The sequence below is a fragment of the Sciurus carolinensis genome, chromosome 12, assembly GCF_902686445.1.
Source record: "Sciurus carolinensis chromosome 12, mSciCar1.2, whole genome shotgun sequence".
Taxonomy (NCBI): Eukaryota; Metazoa; Chordata; class Mammalia; order Rodentia; family Sciuridae; genus Sciurus; species Sciurus carolinensis.
The window spans coordinates 41,908,540-41,915,405 of NC_062224.1; the positions used below are offsets into that span (position 1 = coordinate 41,908,540).

At 40.8% G+C, this 6,866-nt stretch overlaps 1 non-coding gene across 1 annotated transcript; it reads left to right on the plus strand.

The window, feature by feature from the left end:
• Nucleotides 1-1,955: 1,955 nt before the first annotated feature.
• Nucleotides 1,956-2,027, plus strand: Trnaa-agc (transfer RNA alanine (anticodon AGC)). The gene has a single exon. It is a non-coding gene; the product is annotated as a tRNA-Ala (tRNA).
• The last annotated feature ends 4,839 nt before the right edge of the window (nt 2,028-6,866 follow it).

Consider the following 6,866-nt stretch of genomic DNA (forward strand, 5'->3'; position numbering starts at 1 on the left):
AAAATCTGTGTTCATTTGCTAGGGCTGCCATAACTAAGTACCACAAACAGAGTGACTTAAAACAGCAGAAATTTATTTGTTTATGGTTCTAGAGGCTAGAAGTTCAAAATCAAGGTGTTGGCAGGGCTGTGTTCCTTCTGAAACTGAAAGAGAAAAATGCCTTTCTCCCTTCTTCCTAACTTCTGGTGATTTGCTGGCCATCATTGGCATTCCTTGGCTTATATAGACACATTACGCTGATCCTCCATCTTCACAGGGCAGTTGCTGTACCTGTAGGCCAAATGTTTCCTGTGGCTATGAATTTTAATAAAAAGATAAGCAAAGAGATAAAAATCAGAAAAGATCACACAGAAATCTAGATTTCTTAAGCTTTTGTAATTATGACCACCTTTTTGACACCTGCTGGAGAGCAAGTGATGGTCTTGTCACAGAAAGGTCATATCGTTTTCCAAGAATAAGTATAGAAAAAGGGCAAGGGAACCGGCTCTAGTAGAGAGGGGAGATCTGGGAGCAGATACCCTCTGTGGAACCAGGGCAAGGGCAAGGTGGGAGGAAGCAGAGAGGCAGCACCTGGCAAAGTGTGCCTCTAACACCAGCAAAGCTGGAGGTGATGTTTTCCATTAACGGGGGAGGAGTGACGTTGGTTTGACAAGTGCCTTTTACGATTTGGAATTGGGGGCAAGGTAGTTCCCCATGCAGAACTGGATGTCTGAAACTCGTCCCGATGTGACCTTGCCACTCAGCAGCAATCCTAATATTCAGATCCACTGTCCTCATGCCCCTGGTTCTCTGCAGAAACACCAATCCAAACTAAAGATTTCCTACTTGTCTGACAATTTCCTCAATCACCAGAAAAGGATTTTCAAGGGATACTTTGGAGATATTTAAAATCCATGCAAGGTTTGGCTAAGGAAATGTTTGTTGTGGTTCCTAGTTATGCATTTTCCATCTGGCTTCATATGGTTTCTATGACTCTCCTCACCCTGCAAGCTAATTGGAGTTCTAATTTTCAGTAATATTTCTCACATGAACAATTTTTGTGCTACTTAAAGCTTTTGCTGAGAATAATTCCACCAATTGCCATCTTTGTTTACTTTTCTGTCTATAGAGCAGAGTGTGCAGTAATTTGTTCACACCCTTGTTCCAGATAACCCCAGTTCCATTTCTTAGTTTACCCAAAACTTCCATTTTCCTGGCGAAGAACCATGTCTGTTTTTTTTTTTTTTTTTTTTTTTTGTGGGGGGGGTGTTGTTGTTGTTGTTGTTTATTTATTTATTTATTTGTTTGTTTGTTTCTTTTGCTTCCATCTGTAAAAAGCATTTGGTTTTTTAGGGCTATATCCTACAAAGCTACTAATCCTTTTTAAAATTATTAGGGCTGGGAATGTGACTCAGTGGTGGAATACATGAGGCCCTGGGTTCAATCCTTAGCACCACAAAAGAAGTAAGGAAAGAAAGAAAGAAAGAAGGAAGGAAGGAAGGAAGGAAGAGTTGAAATATATACTACTGAGCTATGACCCCTACTAATATACACTCAATTTAAAAGATTTCAATCCCTCCATAAGAGTTGGTGGGTATGGGAAGACACAGAATGGTGAGAGTAGGCTGAGTTCCAACTGCTGGGTGGTCAGTTACTAGGAGTCCCCTTGTTTTGACTTAGCATTTCCAAGATGCTGGCAAGGGGCTTTACCTGATGCCGTAGACCTGATAATCATCCATGTGCTACCAGTAAGATGGCCCATCTCAGAACCTAAAGAACTTGCCCAATATCACTAAGCTACCAAATGACACAGAAGGAGTGTGAACTGAGTGGCAGGACTCAATTCTTAACAACTTTGCTCTCCTGCCACCCGTCCAGTTGATTTCCCACCATACAACCCAAGACCCAGGAAATCCTGGAAGGAGACACACTCTTTTGTGGGAAGGGGGAAAGGTGAGTTAAGACACATTTTTGGCTGGGGTGTAGCTCAGTGGTAGAGCACGTGCTTAGCATGTGCAAGGCCCTGGGTTCAATCCCCAGCACCACACACACAAAGAGAGAGAGAGAGAGAGACATATACATACATACTTTTCACTTTCTGTGCTCATGTTTTCTTTGACTCTGATAGTGTTAATTTATTACTTTGGTAATTTTTAAGAAACAATAAAATATGAAAATTAATGAAAGATTCAATAAATAAAAATAAATATTTAAAACTGAAAGAAACAGAAAGATCAGTAAGACTGCTTCATTCTATGTTGTTGACTTTTATAGCTACCATTGTAGGTCAATGGATGTTGAGAGTTTGTGAAGTTAGTTTACCTGCATCATTTTTGAACAAACTTCATTTCTAGATTTTGCCTCAGTATGTATTACAGCTTATTTTATGATCCATATATATTATTTATGTCATTGTGTGTGTGTGTTTGCATGTGTGTGATGTTGTAGCAAGCACCTGCAGGACACTGAAACTCACTTCTCATTGCACCTTGTGTCATCCACTTTTGGTGGTATCTTGAGCAAATTGAATCAAGATTCTGATTCTGGTAAGCATCGCTACATCTGTTGGAATGTTTGGAAATAAAAGGAAGAGATTTTGTTTTGTTTTTGTTTTTTACTTGGAAAACTCAATAAATGAACAATGTCAAAAGACAAAATCACAACAATTTTATCTTAATCTTAATTGGCTTTATTTTTTTTAAAATATTTTTTAGTTATAGATGGACACAATACCTTTATTTTATTTATTTATTTTTATGTGGTACTGAGGATGGAACCCAGTGCCTCACACATGCTAGGCAAGCACTCTACCACTGAGCCAAAACCCCAGCCCTTAATTGACTTTATTTTTAATTTCAGAATCAGCAGCAAATAAATAAATAAAACAAAAAAATTTTTTTCTGATGTGATAGCAAAAGAGGGCTATAGAGAGAGAGGACTGAAGAAAATAGAAACAAGAAAGCAGATTGGTCATTTCAAAGTCACTTTCCTTGTAAGTCAGGGGCAGGGAGACTGAACAATAGAAAAATAACTCTTTAACACTGGGTTACTTTAGATTATCTGTTCTGTAAACAGATTAGGCAGAGGAAACTTCATTATCATGTTGATTGAAGTTGGCCTCTTTGGGGGTTGAGGGTATAGCTCAGTGATAGAGCACTTGATTAGCCTGTAGGAGACCCTGGGTTAGATACCTGGCACTGAGGAAAAAATAAAAATAAAAAAGAATTAGGGGTTGTATACCCTTTTAATATCTTAATATTTTAATAAGGGAAGGTAGAGGAGAGAAAGCTCTGTGTGTGGGAAGACAACTCTTAGGAAAGATAACTGGGACTTAGAATGGATGGGAGATTTGGTAGTTTTGAGATAATGTCTGTTTAGGTGTAGCGAGGACTTCTCATTGTCTAAGGATGAGAGTTAATTTTCCCTGGTTGTTCCTTGGGTGGGGATTTGATCATTGAATGCATTTGGAAGGCTCCCCTTTTAAACAGAAAAGGGATTTCAGAGCAATTCTAACAGTTTCTGCTCAACATGGTATTTTATACCACAAAAGTGTATTTCAACCCCATCAGGAGTCATGTCAAGTTCACAAAATCCTGCCAAAACTTCGCACATATAGATAATGTATATCAGAAGCATAGCTAAAATGGCTGAGCGTTGCCTCTGAAAGTAAGGCTTAGGAAAGGCATGAGACCATTATCTTTCATTACAAACCCATAATTCTTTATTATCAGAGTTCTTCCTGAGACAACAGAACCCACTCTAGTTTTTTTTTTTTTTTTTTCTTAAGAGGAGTTTATTAAAAATAAACTCCAAGAATGTTGGGGAAATCTGAAGAGAAAAACTATTTCTGTAGTAGTTCCTAAAAGTACTGCAGAAATGACCCCCAAGGGAGTGATGGCCTCTGCCTTGATTAGGGGCCACTATGTCAGATGCCCACTGCTCCAGCTGGCGACAGCAGGACCAGCCTTCCCACCACCCCTGCAAAATGCATACCTCACACCTCACCTCTTCCCCACTCACTCAGTTTCAAATCATGGTGTACAAAGGTCTCTGTGATATACAGAACCTACCTCAGATGCCTGTACCTTATGGTGACAGATGCTGGGGAGGATAATAGTTTAAATTGCTATACTGGTTGAGGGTAGGGGTCTAGTTCAGTGATAGAAAACGTGCTTAGCATGCATGAGGCCCTAGGTCCACCCCAGCACCAAAATAAAAGTAAATAAATAAATAAAATGCTGTGTTGGAAAGGTGGGTTTATCTTACATGGAACAAAATAATTTTGTTTTTTAAAACCATGTATACACATCGATAAAAAGAATTTAAAATGACCATTATGATCTTTAAATAGAACCAACTTCCAGCACTTTTGTTTTATAGGATGAGTTGGCCTTTTCAGGTGGGTGGATAGAAAGTTATTTGATGATTTGGTCTTTATCTTATACCTTCATTTTAAGAGACTTGCTGGCTACAGTTAAATAGGGTAGATAATGAGCTGTCTTTAATTAGGACAGAAGGGCATTGAGAGGGCCAATGCCTTCTTCCCAGGGTCTTGTTACAGACTCACACCCTGACCTTCCCCCTTTTCTAATCCCCTTAAGATCCAGATCCGTATTAATGTTTGAAACTTGATTATCTTAAAAGCAGGCTCCTGAAATCCTATCATATCTTTGGTCAGACAGCAGATGGAGGATCCCCCCAGAGAGAGATGTCTGTGAAAAAGGAAGAGGTTGTATATGCAAAGTGGATTATTTACAGCAGTTGGCACGTTAAGGAATACTGGGCTGGGGCTGTAGCTCAGTAGTAGAGTGCTTGCCTAAAGTGTGAGGCTCTGGGTTTGGTCCCCAGCCCACAACAAACAAAACAACCATTCTAATTCTAAAACTCCCTGTGATGACCAAACCCTGGGCAACAGAGTAACAGGATTAGCAGTGGGAAGAAATACCCCTGGTCACAGAGAGTTCTGGAACGATCGTCTGTGAGATGGGCAGACCTATGGAAATGAACACACAGGAATGAACTGGCCACAGGTAGCCTGATCTCTTGGGCACATTTGGCTTCCACAGCAGTTGGATTATAGATGGCAGAACACAGAGGAAAAGTCCAAGAAGACCTTCAGAAATGTCTTAAATGAAATCTGCAGGGCCAGGGAGGACTTTCCAGAACTATATCACACTAACCGAGTTTTGAGAGTCATGACTTTGTTTTACTAGTGTAAATAAAAATCATTGACAGATGGGAGACACCATTCAGTGTCAAACCCACAATCAAGTGTATCCTACCATGAAGATGCATTTCTTCCTTTTCTCCTCATTGATTGTGGACTTGACACTAGGTAACATTTGCCTAGCAATCTCTGGTGTTAACATACATAGTAACCCCATCCCACCACCAGTGCACCCAGGGCCTGACCTCACTCCAGCTAATTCCTTCATCTGCACACTCAATCCTTAGTGAGTTTATCACTAATACACATTGTGCTTTATTGTTGAAATACACTTGTGGAAACAGATGGACCATCGAGGAAAACAACTTCCACAGAGAAAACATTGCTGCAAATCATGAAAACCACTTTCTGAATAAAGAAAAGGGCCAGGAGGAGAACAGAGTTTTCTCTTTGACTTAGTGGCACTGGATCCCAGTGCAGAGTGAAGATCCTGGTGCAGTCAGGGACCTGGATGCCAGATGGGAAGATTGAGTTTGGGGAGACTCTGTTAGTCAGGCCTGGCCTCAATGCACAAAGAGGACTCTGGAGAGGTGGCCACAGCAGGGTGCTTCATCATCACCTAGGGAGTGAGCTGATGCCCTTGGCCCTCAATGTCACTAACCCTGCCTTGGAGAGTCAGGAAGGACAGAAAAGAAGACTGAAGATGGTCCAGTGTGACTCATATTTGAACCATACTTAAATCAAAATGAGATCTTTCTTTCTTTCTTTTTCCCTTCCTTCCTTCCTTCCTTCCTTCCTTCCTTCCTTCCTTCCTTCCTTCCTTCCTTCCTTCCTTCCTTTCTTTCTTTCTTTCTTTCTTTCTTTCTTTTTCTTTTTCTTTTTCTTTCTTCGGGTCAAACAATGTTGCCCAAGTTAGCCTAGAACCAACTCCTGGGCTCCAATAGCTGGGACTACAGGCACATTATCATGCCAGGCTGAGATTTTTTTCCTCCAAAAGAGAAAAAGCAAAACAAATCCATATCAGAAGAGCTGGGTGTGAGTGGGCATACCTCTCTTCCCCTAGTTTTTATGCACTTCATCGGACTGAGCACTGCTATGTCCAGGTTATGGCCTCAGGCTTTGTCCTGGGGAAATGGGCAACCACTGCTCTGAGGGTTCAAAACTGTGAAGAAGTTGCTGGGGGCACAGCTCAGTGGCAGAACATGTGCTTAGCATACATAAAGCCCTGGGTTCATTCCCTGGCACCCAAAACAAAACAAAACACAATCATAAAGAAGCATCAAGAGAAAGCAGTAAGCAGATACCCCTCCTCAAGTGGACAACACTAGAAAAAATCATGATCAGAGATCATGACTGGAGGGGAGAATCCTGTCCTTTTCCCTTTTATTCCTACCCCACCCCTACCTTGCCCAGGCCCCCAAAGCAAAAAAGCAACATGAGTGGCACCAGTGGTTAGCATACAGATACACGGCAGTGAAAAAAATTCAAACTCGATTTTCAAGTCCCCCTGGTTACCCAGCCTTGTTTAGCTACTTACCAAGAGGTTAAACTGATGATTCCCAAGCCCTGGTTTTAGGACACCCTCAGGTCTCTTTAATTATTCCAAGGACGATTATGAAATTCTAAAAATAAAATCATCTTAATTTCCTGCACTTTAAAATAAGAACACACACCTTGTACTCTGGAAAAATCACACACTTTGAGAGGAGAAAGATTATGA